At 36.7% G+C, this 16,442-nt stretch overlaps 1 long non-coding RNA gene across 1 annotated transcript; it reads right to left on the bottom strand.

Annotated features, from left to right (window-relative positions):
- Positions 1 to 4,209: 4,209 nt before the first annotated feature.
- On the bottom strand, positions 4,210 to 16,216 carry LOC128315568 (uncharacterized). Its single transcript, XR_008298443.1, has 3 exons — positions 13,907 to 16,216; positions 8,626 to 8,707; positions 4,210 to 4,721 (listed from the first exon to the last, which is right to left on the bottom strand). It is a non-coding gene; the product is annotated as an uncharacterized LOC128315568 (long non-coding RNA).
- Positions 16,217 to 16,442: the final 226 nt, after the last annotated feature.

The following is a 16,442-nucleotide window of genomic DNA, read 5'->3' as shown; positions in this document are numbered from 1 at the left end:
CTGGGCAAAAGATTGAACAGGAACTTTATAAAAGAGAATATCCAAATGGCCAGCCAGCATATGAAAAGGTGGTCAGCATCATTAGTCCTCAGCAAAATTCAAAAGAAAACTACAAGATACCACAACACACTCATTAGATTGGCTAATGTTAAAGAATCTGGGGGCACGTGGGTGGCCCAGGTGGTTGAGACTCGATTTTGCCTCATGTCATGATCTCATGGTTCTTGAGATTGAGCCCCGCATCTTTCAGCATGGAACTTGCTTGGGATTCTCTCTCTCTCCTTTTCTCTCTCTGACCATCCCCGACTTGTGTTCTCTCTCTCTCTCTCTCCCTCTCTCTCTCTCTCAAAGTAAATAAATAAACATTTTTTTAAAAAGAATCTGAAAATTCTAACCATTGGTGAAAGTATGGTGCACCTGGACCTCTTGATTAGAGTTGATAGTAATGTAAATTGATACAACCACTTAGGGAAACTGATAAATCTATTAATGCTGACCATACTTACAGCCCATGATCCAGCCTTTCAAATAGAAGTGTATAGATATGTACACCAAAAAATCTGTACAAGAATATCCATGTGCAATTAATTAAATTAATGAAAAATAAAGACAGCCCAAGGATCAATCAATAATAAATAGGCTAAATAATTGTGATATATTCACACAAAGGAATACAATTATAGCGATGAAAAAAGGACAATTTATGGTTACATGAAAAAACATAAATGTTGAATAAAATCCAGACCAAAAGAAAAGTACTGTATGATTTTATATAAAGTTCAAAAACAACTAAAACTAACCTATAGCAACAATAATCAGAAAATTTTTTACCTTTGGGATATATCTAACTGATAATTTAGTCATCTCCTAAGTAGCTTTTAAACTTATCCTCTCTTCCCCATTTCCATTTCCATTGTTTCAATGCAAGTTCTAATTATATCTCACCAGGATTTTTATAATCATGTTCAACCATCTTTTAACTCGTGTTGCCCCACTGCATCAAAGCCTTCATTATGTGGCTGAAGCAATCATTCTAAAATACAAACCTAATTATGTTTTCTTCATTGCTTCAAATCTTTAAGTGGCTCTCTGTGACCTTCAAGATAAAATCCTAGGCCCTTAGAACAATATACAAGACAGTTTATTTTTAGTCTCTATTTCTCTAGCTTCACTTCCTATTCTTCGTATCTCATGCCTTAGCCATGAAGGTTCCAAATCACACCCTGTTACATGCCTCTGTACCTTTGAATGTGCTGTTCCTCTGCCCACAAGACCCTCTATTCCACTCCTTCTCTGCCTGGAAAACTTACATATCCTTCAAAATGTATGAAGCTCAAGGATCACCTCCTCCAGGAAGCCTTTCCACCTGCCCTAAAACTAAGGAAGGTAGGTGATTCTTTCTGTGAACTTACACTTGCCTCTAATGTAGTTGTGCTCATACTGTATCTAATTATCAATTTACTCAACTGATTCTCCAACCAGACTACAAGGAATTGAGAGCAGGCAGTGTGCCTTTTTTTCCTCAATACTGATTAATCACACAAAGCCAGCAACTAATAAGTGAAGAGTATTCATTTCCATTTGTTCAATGTACTCCAGTTAGTTACCTTCATCTTCTTTCTTGAATCTAAAGAGGACACACCATTTATATTTCTGTAAATTAAAAGCTTATCTATAGATAGGAAAGATATTAAACAACTAAAATCATTTCTCAGAATTTTACAATTTTTTGCCCATAAAATTGGCTATTGTATAAAGCAAACAAAAAATGGAAATTCAAACTCCCAAATAGATTTGAATCCCATGTCTACAGAAGTTAAGGCATGGGCTCTGGTGTCTGACTGCCTGAGCTCCAAATTCCAGTGTTATCATTAGCTAGTGATTAGCTATGAACTATGTATGAAACAATTGCCAAGGTACTTAACCTCTCTGTGCCTTAGCCTCTGTTTCTGTCTCATACAGTTGTAAGGATTAAATGGGATCATACATATAATGTGTTAAGCACAGTGACTGGAAAAATGAAATGTTTGATAATATCTACTGCCAATAATAATAGCAACAGCAGTGGTGGTAATTTAGATAAATGTCTGCGTATAAAATAGAAAGATTCTAAAAAAATTGTGTGACAGAAATTTGTGGCTATAAGGCAAGAAAAACAATCGTTCTGTTGGTGCATCACTCCTTGAAATATTTCCAACCAAACCATCATGACTTTTAAACTATAACTTAGAAAGATACTCATATAAAAAGTTGAATCACTGTTATAGTAATTATGCAAAGCTATAGGTGTCTCAAAAATTCTTATGTTTAAAAAAAGATGAAGGTAAATTGACATTATATGTTTTTGACTTGTGTTTTCAAACAACTGATCAATTCGTTGCTTTCAATATATAATATCAAAGTCTTAGAAAGTATAAAACCCATTATTGATTTAAAATTAAGATCATGCTGGGGCGCCTGGGTGGCTCAGTCGCTCAGTCGGTTAGGCGGCCGACTTCGGCTCAGGTCATGATCTCGCGGTCCGTGAGTTTGAGCCCCGCGTCGGGCTCTGTGCTGACAGCTCAGAGCCTGGAGCCTGTTTCAGATTCTGTGTCTCCCTCTCTCTGACCCTCCCCCGTTCATGCTCTGTCTCTCCCTGTCTCAAAAATAAATAAACATTAAAAAAAATTAAAAAAATAAAATAAAAATAAAATTAAGATCATGCTAAAATGCTGGTCCAAGAGTTGGAGTCATTTTTATGAATAAAAATCATTCTTCCACTTGAAAAACTAATTCATGTGGAATTTGATTAAAATGATCTGCAAATAAAATAACTTTCTAAACCCAGAATCACAAATACCTTTTTCCTCCTGCACTTCATACTAATCTTTGTGTCTTTATACTGAATAAAATTTTCATAGACCATAATCTTATAACCATTTCCAGCAATTGAGGAACTGGATTTCCTTTAGGATTAGAAATGTGTAGTAGTAAAAGAAATCTTGGTGATATAGTGGCTTCTAAATGGTAAATGGCCTTCAATTTTCACTTTTGGAGATAAGACTTTTGAATCGGTCATAATATTATGTGAGATGTATAAAGAACACAGTGACTTATGGTTCTGAAGGAAACAGAAAGTATAATTTTCGACCAAAATGCATAGCAAAATGAACCTGAACTTAAATTTGATCTGTTCATTATTTCCCACAGGGCTTTTAATGACAATACAAAAAGTCAAAAACAAAATATATCTTTAACCTTAATCCTGGAAATCTACATATCTATAAACTTAAAAGCAAATTGTCTGCCTTAAAATCCAAGTAACAGTTTCACCACGCTCATTATCTATATGATGTGAAATTCTTCCACCAATTATTTTCTGCCTTCTTATTGAGACAGAAATAAACTTAATAATAACTATCTTATTTTTACTTACTTTATAGTATATACTTAATACAGAAATATGTCTTATTATTTTCTTGTTTTATTGTTGCTTCAATGTGATATCAGAAAAGCTCCTTAAAAGTTGAAATATTCAACTGACCAGTTGCTTTGGTTAAAAATTTTCTGACAGTTGTTTCAAATGATTTGGTTACCAAATGTATCACTTTGGCATCTTTTAGACACAAGCTAGCACTACATAATTCTGTCTTCTTTTGCCAATAGCAGAATATATCTTGGAAGTCAATGAATTATTACCTCACATGTATGTATTTGTAGCTATAGCAGTTGATGAGTATTATCTTTGAAAGTTGGCATTGTTTTCAATTTAAAAAATCCTATTTTACTATATGGCAAAATTAAACAATATTCCTTCCAGATACTCAATGTATAACTATGAAATGGAGAGAATAAGAAATAACAGTAGACGTTATTTAATGACACCCAAATGACACTGTATAGTATCCACCGCAGAGCTATCATATTACACACAAAGTCAGACGAGAATGATACACCAAGCAAACGTAACGTTCCGAATGAAACAAAGTTGACAGAGAAAATCCTATCTCTTTAAATAACGCCCAATACAGCCAATTCCTATAGACTATAGAATTTTCCTATACATGACATTCTACTTCCCAAGGAGTTCCCAAACCCATCAGCGGCAACTAGGCAATGTCACTGCAAGATTTCAGTATTATTTTTTTTCTAAAGAAAGTCAACACAAAAACAACTAAGTCAAGCAAAGTTCTGATCATCAAAATAGCCAGATATGAAACTGTATAGCAAGAAGTAGCACACATTTAAAATATATTTTTAACCATGTGTCACTGCTCTTTGGTCTGTTTCCTAAAAGCCAAGTAACAAGGTGGCCAAATTTCAAGTTTTTAAAAAATATACTTAAATCTTCTGTACTTGGGAAAAAAATTACTAGCCAAAAAACTTTAATACAGGAAAATAGGAAAAAAAAGAGAAACGGTACACAATTTCATCCAGGATATTTATTTTAATCATCAATTAAAAAAAAATAAGGATAGAGCGCACATGGTTAAAAAATTCCAGCTGTTCAGAAGGAAAACAAAATAAAAAGTAAACATCTCCCTCTTCCCTCACCCCAGCTACCCTGGACTTTATCTAAAATCATTTAAAACTTTCTAGTATATCCATCCAGAAATGCATGTTTATATGTGTACTCACATTTATGAATACTCACCTACCACGGTACAAGCATATTTGTGATGTTCTTCTATTTCAAAACACAAATGCAGCAACTATTCCACTCTAAGCATTAGAGAATATTGCTGTAGAAAAATGTAAACATTATGATTACTTCACTACATTTTGTAAGAAGCATGATTCTGAAATAAATTCATCAATTGTATGTGGTTTGTTTCACGCTGTCACAAGTCCCTGTCATTAATCCTCCTGACTCATAACATGCAGCACATCCAAATCTCCACTAAAAGTGACAGGGAGAATTATCCACATAATTCTACACAGGCTCAAAGGAAAATGGAACAACAACAAAAACTTCAAATACTCATATTTTTTTAAAAATAAAAACCTTAAAAGAGAAACAAGTCATAAGGAAAATCTACACTAATTGTCGGATTTTAAATTTCTTGTATAAACTAATACTTTAAAGCAAATTGAAAAACCTAACTTCAAAAATCTAACTTCTATTGCATCGATTGAACATAGAAAGGTACAGAAATGAAGTAAGAAATGCAAATATTTTAAAAATTGATATTCTAAAATCCACATCTATTTTAGATCATACATATGTGAAAATAAGTAAGACCCTCTTTCTAAAAACTTCTGTTTAGGTTTTTTAAAAAGCAACTGAAGTTAGGAAAAAAAAACCCTCAATTTTGTAATTTGTTTTGAAATCTCATCAAACTGAAACTTTATCAGCTGCCTACTACTTTTGAACATATTTTTAATATTTCTAATTAAAATAATTCATGGTCCTGTCCCTTATTTTTAAGTTCTTAAAAAAATCCCAATTCTGTTTATTTACATGAATAAGAAACAATTCTTTCCTTTCAACATATTCTGATCTGAAGCAGAATTTTTTATCTATCCCTAAAAACTTCATTTTTTAAAGTTTATTTATTAATTGTGAGAGAGGGAGAGAGAGCACAAGCAGGGGAGGGGCAGAGAGAGAGGAAGAGAGAGAATCCCAGGCAGGCTCCACACTGTCAGCACAGATCCCAATGTGGGGGCTCAAACTCATGAAATATGAGATCATGACCTGACCGAAAATCAAGAGTTAGACACTCAACCGACTGAGCCAGCAGGCGCCTGTGAAACTTCATTTTTAATTAAGTTTCATTTTAATGAATCATATGATTCCCATTTTCATTCTTCTACAATTTATCTCATATGAGAAAAAATACCCTCCAAGTAAATCTGTAATTTTTTGTTATTTCAGAATTATTGATCAAGGTATCTCCTAACACTAGCAAATCTTGTCAATATCAGTACCATGATTCATGACGGAGTGAAAATCAAACTTCTGAATTGACACTCATATTAGAAAACACGTGGGGAGGAAGCTATAATTCAAATTGATCATCCAATGGGTGGAGAGAGCCTCTGAAATTTATAATCAACAGACAATTAAAATAAAAAAACACTGCATTGCAGAGTATGTTTGGGAAGCAGATTCCATGCATTTAGTCTGCATAGTTCAGAAGATTTTGAAATCTCTTTCATAATTAGTAACGGCTTGCCTTCCATCAAAAATGCCCTTGCTGTTGGGATACAAGCGCATTTGAAAGTCAGAACACTTGCTTTTAAAAGTGCGAACTTTTTCTCCCCCGCCCCATCCCTTGTCTCTTTGGTAGCCAGATCCAACACCTCCTTCTCATCCCTCCAACTGCTGCCAGCAAGGGCCACAATGGAGAAGAAAACTACAGTAATAAGCCAAATTATTTTTACCAACTTGACTCCTCTAGACACATTCATCATGATGAGTCCTGACAACCACTGATGATTAATATTGTCATTTTTAGTCAATGAGATAGATTCTTTCATCACCTTCAAAGCTGTACAAAAAAGAAGACTGGGGATGTATGGGCGGTGGGAGGCGATTTGTCTTTTATAATTTACAGAAGTGATACATTCAGCAGAAGAAAGGAAATATTTAGCAGTTAGTTAAGGGGCTCTGTCACAGGGCAAATTGAATCACCGGCTGTTTACAAAAAGTCCCACACTAATTCTGCTTAGTTACCTGGCAAAATATTTCTAATTCTGATGCATTCTCATACAGAGTCCCTGCTCACACCTCGGCTGGTCACATTCCAGAGCAACTTAGAGACTATTTGCTCAGTCTTTGAAATGAACCATATGTTGCGGGCAATTTGTCATCAGTTTCAAGACATCAATCTCCTTGGCTTCTTTCAAGTAGAATTGATAGAGAAATCTCTAACACCATAAGCCAATATTGTTTCTGATACAATGATGTCTTTGTTAATTAACATAATAGCAATAAAGCTCTGTGACCAAAAATGAATGACTTTCCCTCTTGTACAATTACATCCCCTTCTCACCTGTGTTTCTTCTTTGGAAACATAAAAATCTTCTTTCAGGTTTAGAGTCGTCTAAAATCAGCCCTTAGCATTATTCCTTTGCCTTTTCTCCTTTTTTGTCCTGAGTGAAAAATTCCTCTGGAAAACGACATTTTCTGCCTGAATTGATAGCCCAACCTTTTAATTCTAACATTTCAATACATGGACTAAGGGAGATTATATATGTGTCTTGGGTTTCATGGACTTGGGGTTGTGATAATTTAGGTTTAGATTGCTGATACTATTGGGGCATTATACAATATATAGTCTGACAGTGGCCATAAAATGGACATTTGTTACTGCAGTATGCTCCGTGCTGCTTAATGGTGTCCACAAATATTTGCAAAACATAAAAAATACTGATATTTTAATGATGCAGTAGGATTACATCAAATAAAAAGCACTTTAGCTATGGCTGTGTGACAACAAAATTTACTGCACAACAATGGCAACAGAATTTAAATGAAAAGTTCTACAGAAAAAAATAGCCTGGTTTTTCGAGGTTTATACGTGTGTGTGTTTTTATTGGTGTGCTAAATTGATTCTATACAGTAAATGGCATCATTGCCTTTACATAGCATTTTGATAATTTCCAGATGGTCTGTGTTTTCATTTTACATTGGAAATTATGAACATAGAATCATTTTCTGAAGTTTTAAAATGTGACATGTTTGCAAATCTCAAACCTAGGTAAACCCTATGACTATGTGAAAACACCTTTTCCATATAAATGTAACATCTATAGACCTATTCTCTACTAACTGTACAAAATCACTTTGTGCCTAAAACTAATAGAAGTGTTGGCAATGACTGCATCAAAGACAGCCATTGGTGGACAGGTTATTTTATATCCCACCCATTCACTAATATCCCTTCAATCAACGCTAAAATTTCCCTCAAAAATATTCTTTCGTTCTTTCCTCTCTTCCCCTTCCCCACAACAAGACTCTTGGCCTGAAAGGAATTTTTTCATTGCATCTGATTTCCCAGAAGTCCACCTCCATAGACTATCATTTGATAGTAAATCGCAGTGTTACTTCTGCCCACCCTGCTTGTGGTGATCTCGTTTCAGCTCAGTGCACGGCCTGCATTGCCATCCATTCTCCACACATGTCCTCCCCAAATATCTTGTGTTGCAGACAGCTTTGCCACAGGGTAGGCAGCCTGGCTGAGTTCCAGGAGCACGTTGTGGGTGATCCTGCTTTGCGTTTCATGTTAAGTACGGCTGGTGGATGATGCTGAAGGAATGGCTCAAGAAGCCAGATGTGACATCTAATGAAGGTTGGACCCTACCGTCATACCAGAGAATTTCCATTTGGTATGGAGCTGGATACCATGTTGGTTTCTGGCAGTCTTCAGTTTCACAAAGCACTTGCAGCTAGTATTCTTGATGTGATTATCTTTGCTGGGGAAACTGAATTAATCCAGGTAGTAAAATCCATACTGTGTCTCTAATATGCTAAATAATATCATTTGTTTCATATTTGCATTTAAAGTCATAAAAAGTATATGTTTCCAACAAAATGAAAACATTCGCTCAATTAATATTTATCGAATCCCTGTTTTATGTCAGGTCCTGGGCTAGGCATGAGGGATAGGGCAGAGAGCAAGGCACCTAGAGTTTACCACTTACCATTGGATTGTGTGTGTATTTATTTCCTTCTTCAATGAATTGTTTTGGCACTGAAGAACTGATTCCAGAACGGTCTTCCATTCTGTTATTAATAAAAATGTTAAAGATTTGGGTATATGCCAGTATCACATCTTAACCCTGAGTTTGTTGAAGATATATCTAATTAAACCATTTCTTTTCTTGTTCGGGGTTAGTTGTCATATACCTAAAAATAGTCTTGCAAAATTGTCAAACAAAAAGAATCATACAGTGCAAAACATGTGAATTTCTGTTTCACTGCCTTTCATGCCACCTGCCAAACACACATACACATCCATACTCACATGCACATGTTCACACGTACTCGCCTATTCCCCTTCCAGAAGTGACTTCTGTCAATAGTTTGATATGCATGCCATGCATTTACATACATGTGTTCATATCACAATTATACTCCATGTCTTTTTTGTACAAATGGAATTATTTTATTGATCCATGCATTTTTTACTTAAAAAGATGTCTTAGAGATCTTGCCAAGTCAATATGTGTAAGTCTACCTCTTTCTTTTCAACAGCCAAATAGTATTCTTTACCAAGGATGGACCGTGTTGGATTTAACCCAGATCCCTATTGATGCATCATGGCACCATTTCTGAGCTTGAAGGAATAGCACTTTATTGCCAATTTTTTTTTCTATTTTAAAGAATTTCTGCAGAAAAGCTACACCATACATATGATCTCCATTTTCAGTTTGCTATTCCTTTTCGTTTGTAGTGTTTGAAATGTAGCAAAGCTCCATAAGAGAATTCTGGGTCTAATTCTCTCAGGAGTCTTCTCTGAAGTACTCATTGCTTGGAGGCATAAGTTTCAAGTTATACATTTGGTGGCAAGAATAATCTCATGATTACTTCACACTTACTGTATTTTTAAAGGATATTAATTAGTTTATGGTATCACAGCATTGAAATTTAAAACAATACGTTGGGAAAAAAATAAAATGGTCTTGTCTCTATATGACTTGGAAAAGAACATATCTCAAAAAAGTGAGAACAATAATACAAGGCATTATTCACTTGATTGAATTCTGAAAATCTGGTCCCAGTACGAAGGAGGATGAATCAGGGTGAAATCTGTGTGCTTCGATTATAACTCTCACAGAGACCCAGACATATAATCTGCCCCTTCAAATTCCTTTTTGGCAAAGATATAAATAAATGTTAATGAAAAAATACATTATTGGGTAGGGATGATGATGTGGCTTCAAATAATTCCAAACAGCAATTTCATCCACATTGACTGTTACTGGTTGACCTTTGTCCCCTATCACAGATGATAAGCTGCTCAAAATCACTATTCTCTGGCAATCTCTCTCAGGTTGTGAGCTTTCTGATATCCCATTAGGACCAAACATGTCAGTACACACATAAGCATCAGTGATGTTTCAGAGAATGGAGTGAGCGGGGCGTTTTGTGAGAATTTCTAAGTGTAACATCATCGTTTTTATCATCTTGTGCTTGTCTTTTAAAGATCACCTGATTGAAATTATGTTCCCCTTATGTCTCTACATATTTTACCAAGTTCTGAATAAAGCAGTAAGTTTAATTTTCAGGGCATAAGGGACTGGCTGCACAAAGATTTTAGGCTCAGAAATAAGTCCCTTACCATCTATGAAGCACTTTGGAGAGTGAAAGTTTGGGGCATGATTATCACGGATTCCGGAGTATCGTCTTCTTGTCTTTTCCTTAACCCCTGTTCAGATTAGCCAATAGACTGGCGTTGTCCTTTCTACTACCACATACCTAATCCAAATGTTATCCCAGCACACCAAAGCTGAGCAGAAATTGAAGGGGAGATCATTGTCCGACAATGGTAAATATTCAATTCCATCCCCTTTGTCCCTGGGTTTAGGAGGCGAAAGAGAGAGTCAACCTGGGAAGCGGCATTCTGTATTTAATAATGCAACCTCTATCAGCACGATGAGAAAAGCAATCATTCAGCCTTGGTGCACTGCCTCAGGAATGTTTGCCTGCTTCTACAGGCTACCTGCAGGCACCCTGCTGGTCTCAAAATTTCCCAAGCTGCTCGCGATGCTAACGCTGCCTCCAAGGCCGCATCTGATGATGTCTGGCGGCCTGTTCATTTCAAACAAATCAAAATATTCATATTTTGTGAAATCATCTTACATGATAGAGTCTATTTAATGTATTTTCAATTCCAGTGCAAAGTATGATTTCTTTTTAGCTTCTTTAATTTCCCATTATTTTCATTACAAAACTAGAAATTAAATTTCTATTATTTACTTTATTCCATTTACCCTTATTTTTGATCTAATATTAGAAATTAAATTTTACCGCCTGGTTTTTACCCAAAAACTGTATAAAACAATCATATTAAAATTAAATGACCAACCACCATGACATACCCGTTCACATCTACTAGAATAGTTAAAATTAAAAAGACTGGGGGAACCTGGGTGGCTCAGTCAGTTAAGCGTCTGACTCTTGATCTCAGCTCAGGTCATGGTCTCATGGTTCATGAGTTTGAGCCCCAAGTCAGGCTCTGTGCTAACAATGCGGAGACTGCTTGGATTCTCTCCCTCCCTCTCTCTGCCCCTTCCCTGCTTATGTTCTCTCCTCTCTCTCTCTCTCAAAATAAATAAATAAACTTTAAAAAAATGAAAAAGACTGATTATACCAAGTGTTGGCAAAAATATGGGGCAATTGGAGCTTCCATCTATGGCTGAGAATGTAAATTGATAAAACCAACTACTGGAAAACAGTTTGGCAATTTTCTAACAAGTTAAATTTTTGCTTTTCCTGTCACCCAACAATCCTACTTCTGGATAAATGAAAACATATGCCCATATAAAGACTGCATGCAAATGTTTAGATCAGCTTCATTCACAATACCAAAAAATTAAAATCAACCCACATGTTCAAAAATGGATGTCAATTAATAAACAAATTGTAGTATATCCATACAATGGAATCCTACTCAGAAAAACAAAACCAAAACCAAAACAAATTAAACAACATGTGTAAATCTCAAAAATATTATGCTGAACAAAATAGGGCACACACAAAAAAGTTCAGACTGATGATTCCATTTATATGAAATTCTAGTAAAACTAGCGAAAGTAAATTGCTGAAGACAGAGCAGTGGTTGCATGGGTCCAGGGATGGGAGGTAGACTGCTTAGGGGCACAAAAAATTTTTGAAGAGCAGTGGAGATGTTTTATAGCTTGATTCTGTAGTGATTACATGGATATATAAAATTGCCAAGATCTATTGAATTGTACCTAGGTGCATTTTATTAGATATAATTATACCTTAGTGAAGATTATTCTTTAAAAAATGGCCAATATTTAAAAAGAGAATTTCTAAAGTAGCAAGAAGACCCTGAAATGAACATACAAACAGGAAATCTCCCCAATCAATTGTTGGGTTGTGAACGTTGGCAAAATTTGGGGGAAACAATTAGGTCCAAAGAAGTCTTTGTACCCTTAAGCCAAAAAACATCCTGAAAATATTATGTAATCACTAGGAAAAAAAATCCATATATAAGAAAATGTTGACTTTGGTAGGAGAAATCCGTGTTATTTAGAGGAGCAGCAGTAAAATTTTAAAAAGCAATCGTCTGAATTCCTAACAATGAGAAAACGATTCCAGAAATTTTAGCACATCAGTACAATAAGACTTTGAAGGTCATTTAGCAACACGAAAATGTGTATATCATGTTAAAGAATATAAAACTGTGTCTCCACATCACATATCAAAAATATTTTGTTTATATGTAGACAAGAATGGAACAGAAATGTGGGGAAATAAAGTTATATTTGCAGAAGTAATGATACCAGGGAGGCTGTTCACTTATTTATGTTTATGTTACCATATTCTTAGAAAAAGTAATAAGCAAATGTTAGAGGACTCAGGAGTGCCTTCTACATGTCTTTTTTTTTAATTTAATATTTATTTATATTTGAGAGAGAGAGAGAGAGAGAGAGAGAGCGAGAGAGAGCTGGGGAGGGGCAGTGAGAGAGGGAGACACAGAATCTGAAGCAGGCTCCAGGTTCCAAGCTGTCAACACAGAGCCTGACCCGGTGCTCAAACTCAGAGCTGTGAGATCATGATCTGAGCCGAAATAGGATGCTTAAGTGACTGAACCACCCAGGCACCCCTCTAAGTGTCTTAAAAGCATCACAAGCTACTCTGTGGACCCTGTGCTGCTCATACAGCTGGCAAGGGGACAAATCAATGTGTCCAATGGTCTTTCGGGTACAGTTTGTGTACAGTTACCCATGAGTGAGAACGTAAGCCAGCCTTTTCTCTTCGTAGTCTGATGTCCATACTTGCTGATTTGTCACCAGTTTTTCTTTCATTCTCCCTCTATCATTTATGATTTAATGGTAATTGTGTTAGTTTTCTTCTGCTGCATAATAAATTATCATAAATGTACCAATTTAAAACAAAACACACTTATTATGACCATCTGTCATGGTTCAACATAACTCCCATGTCCCTCATTAAGTCTTGTTGATGAACTAAGTTTGGGGTTGACCACAAGTAACCCTCATATCTCCCATATGTTCCAAACTGTCTTTCAATTAAATATTCATAGGACACAGTAAGTATCTGTGTTCTTTTCTGGAGCTTGGGATCCTCTTCCAAGCTCATGTGACTGTTGGCAGAATCCATTTCCTTGAAGTTGTCGGATCAAGATCCTTATATCCTTACCAGCTTCATTTGGGACCACTCATGAGGCTCCTAGGGGCTGCCTCGGTTCCTTGCCACACGGCCCTCTCACAACACAGTAGTTTACTTACTTCTTCAAGGCCAACAGGAGAATTTTTCTCTGTAGGAAGGGTCCAGGATGTTTTTTTTAATAAATTGGGCCCACTCAGATAATCTCCCTTTGGATTAACTCAGTCAACTGATTTGGGTCCTTAGTTATATCTAGAGTCCCTTCACCCTTGAGAAAATGTAACACAATCACCAGAGTGGTATCTCATCATATTCACAAGTCCTGCCCACACTCATGTACACAGGTGCACTCAGGTAAGCATCTTGAGGGCCATCTTAGAATTCTGCCTACTGCAGAATTCTGTAGTGTCTACAGTATTTGATAAAGAGATGATTCCTACAGAGAGTAAAACTAACCCTACATGTGTCCACTATATTTCCTGAAAGTACTGTCTGAAAAACAACAGAACAACAATGGCAGCACACACAGAGACACACACGAAAGAAATAACAAGAAATATTTCTTGCAGAGCTGATTTACCCATAAGCAAAGAAACCATTCACCTTCATATATAAACATAACAAGGCTCTCCTCTCAAGAGATACGTTCTTGGGTTAAGATGAGGGTGATTAACACTAGCAGTAATTTCTCCAGTCTCCATCCGTGTCTGTGACAGACTTCACTAGCAGCCACAGTGACTGCTCACACTGTGCCCAGCCGTGGCTTCAGAATTCTTCTCAGCACAGATCTTCAGAAATCCACAACAATCAGTAGGAGATGACACACAATATGAATCCTATTTACCATCCCTGGGATGAAGTAATGTTTTCAGAAAGTGCCTATTAAAATCAAACAAATTTGAGTGCCAGACATGGGCAAGACACTTCTAAGAGCTTACACTCTCGTTTGGGAAAAATAAAGATATTTCATAATCCATGTGGCTTTTGTTTTTACTCATATTAACATTTACTGGGTATTTTGAAGAAAAAGACTAATTTCCTACCACTTAGATCACAAGCTTAATTTGATAGAACAAAATAGATAGGAAAAGTGACAAGTTTTTAGCTGCTAAGTGTGATCAGCAGATAGAAGTTAGTTTCTTTTAGTAAAAACCACACCCCCCGACAACCAAGAAAGGTGTGAGACAAGGACTCAGATATGAGAAAGTGCTTCAATAGAATTATTCTGGCTATAAGTAACACTAATTCACACTGGCTTTAAATAATAATGTACATCACATAGGATAAGCTATTTTGTCTGTTACGCTCTCAAGGTCTCAGCTTCTTTGTATCCATCTGCTATTCTGTCCTTAACAATAGCTTCTCCTAAAATTGGCTCTCCTTTGTGTCAAAAGATGACTGTGACAATGACAGTAAAAGCTATGTCTTCATATTCGCACACCTTTGCTTCAGTCCTATCGGGCTTCTAGGGTCATGTGTCCATTTCTGGGCCAGTAACAGTCACCAGAAAATGGCCATCATTTAGTAATCAATTCTCACTGGAACTTGCTGAGGGAGCCAGCTTCCCCAGGAGAACATCGCTCAGTTGGGGAGAGGAAATCAGAACAAAATTAAGTTTCTGCTTAGGTCAGGGAAAGGGAAAACAGAAGTCAGATTGGCAATCAAAACTGTCCGCTTCAGATGTAGCTTCTGATTGCACCCAAACCTAACCTCCCTCTCTCAAGCTATGGGCCCTCCTCTTTTCTTTGGCCTGGCCAGATCTTGGATCCACCAAGCACAAGCATGGTGAATCATGCATCATGGAGTAGCAGCACCAGGCAGATTTGATACAGGGTCCAGACACTGCCTGCTCTGCCTAACCTGTCAACAGGGGCTCCCACTGGAGGTGAGACACCATCCATCAGAGGGCCTTCCCTCAAGCCCAATAATTTCCTGTTGCTGCCATGACAAATTACCAACTTGGTGGCTCAAGACAACAGAAATTTATTAATGCATAATTCTGGAGATCAGAAGTCTAAAATGCCTTGACAAAGCTGTGCTCCTTCTAGAGGCTTCAGGGGAGCATCCACTCCTTTGCCTTTATTACAAGCTTCCTGTATTTCTTGGCTTGTGGCCCCTCCCCAACTTCAACATGCACCACTGCAACTTCTGTTTCAGTCTTTATGTTGCCTTGTCTTTCATCTTCCTGCCTCCCTCTTAGAAGGACCCTTGTGATTATACTGGGCCTGCTCAGCTAATCCAGGACAACCTTCTCATTTCAAGATCCTTCATTTGATAACATCAGGAAAATAAATGTTCCAGGGACTACGACATAGACATCTTTGGGGGACCATTATTCGGTCTGCCAGACCCAATTCCACCAACGGCAGGGTCTGTTCCTGGGCCTGGCACAGGGATTCTGAAATGGCTCTTCTCTGTCCAGGAGGCCTGTAGGCCTGTTCCCACATAATTCTTCCTTTGAAAATCTACATTTGAGACTAAACTTCAAACTGAATTGCAAAATGAGTCTCCTAGAGATGAGGATGGTTCCAGTCTTACATTAACCCATGACCCTTCCATTCTCTTAATGGCCCACAAGCCTGGAATACAAAAGGTGTGATGCGGACCAGGTTTAGGACAGGTGCCACAGATACCCTCATCACCACCATCACAGTGGGGATGGAGAAGCCAGAGGGCAGTATGAGTGCCTGGATGGAAAACAAGAGGTGAAAGTATAACCAGGTAAATTTTCCACCAGCGCTGCTCTGGGCTTGGTCTTCCGGAAGTATGCACAACCAGTAGAAAACAATCCATCTGATATATTCCACACCGTGGCTCAAGACGCTTTTTCCAAAACTCAGAAAACCACATACCACACATGTTATTATTTTTCATAATAGTATGCAACTCACTTTTTTTTTAAGTTAAATACACATATTTTAAAGAAAACTATGCATTTTCAAAGAAAATATGTATTTAAAGAAATCTCTGTGTAGCATTATAAAAAGGAAAAACCAGTACTATAAACAGAATGTATCATAAAACTAAATACAATTAAAAATGATTAATGTCAGTAAGTTTTAGCCAGATGCCATAATCTGTCAAGGCTCTGAGCAGAATGCCCAAGCTTTTTTTTATTAAAAAGGATCATTAGCAAGGT

This window comes from Acinonyx jubatus, chromosome B2 (assembly GCF_027475565.1).
Source record: "Acinonyx jubatus isolate Ajub_Pintada_27869175 chromosome B2, VMU_Ajub_asm_v1.0, whole genome shotgun sequence".
NCBI classification, from domain to species: domain Eukaryota; kingdom Metazoa; phylum Chordata; class Mammalia; order Carnivora; family Felidae; genus Acinonyx; species Acinonyx jubatus.
Note: the sequence above shows the minus strand (reverse complement) of the source record. Positions and strands in the feature narration are given on the sequence as shown.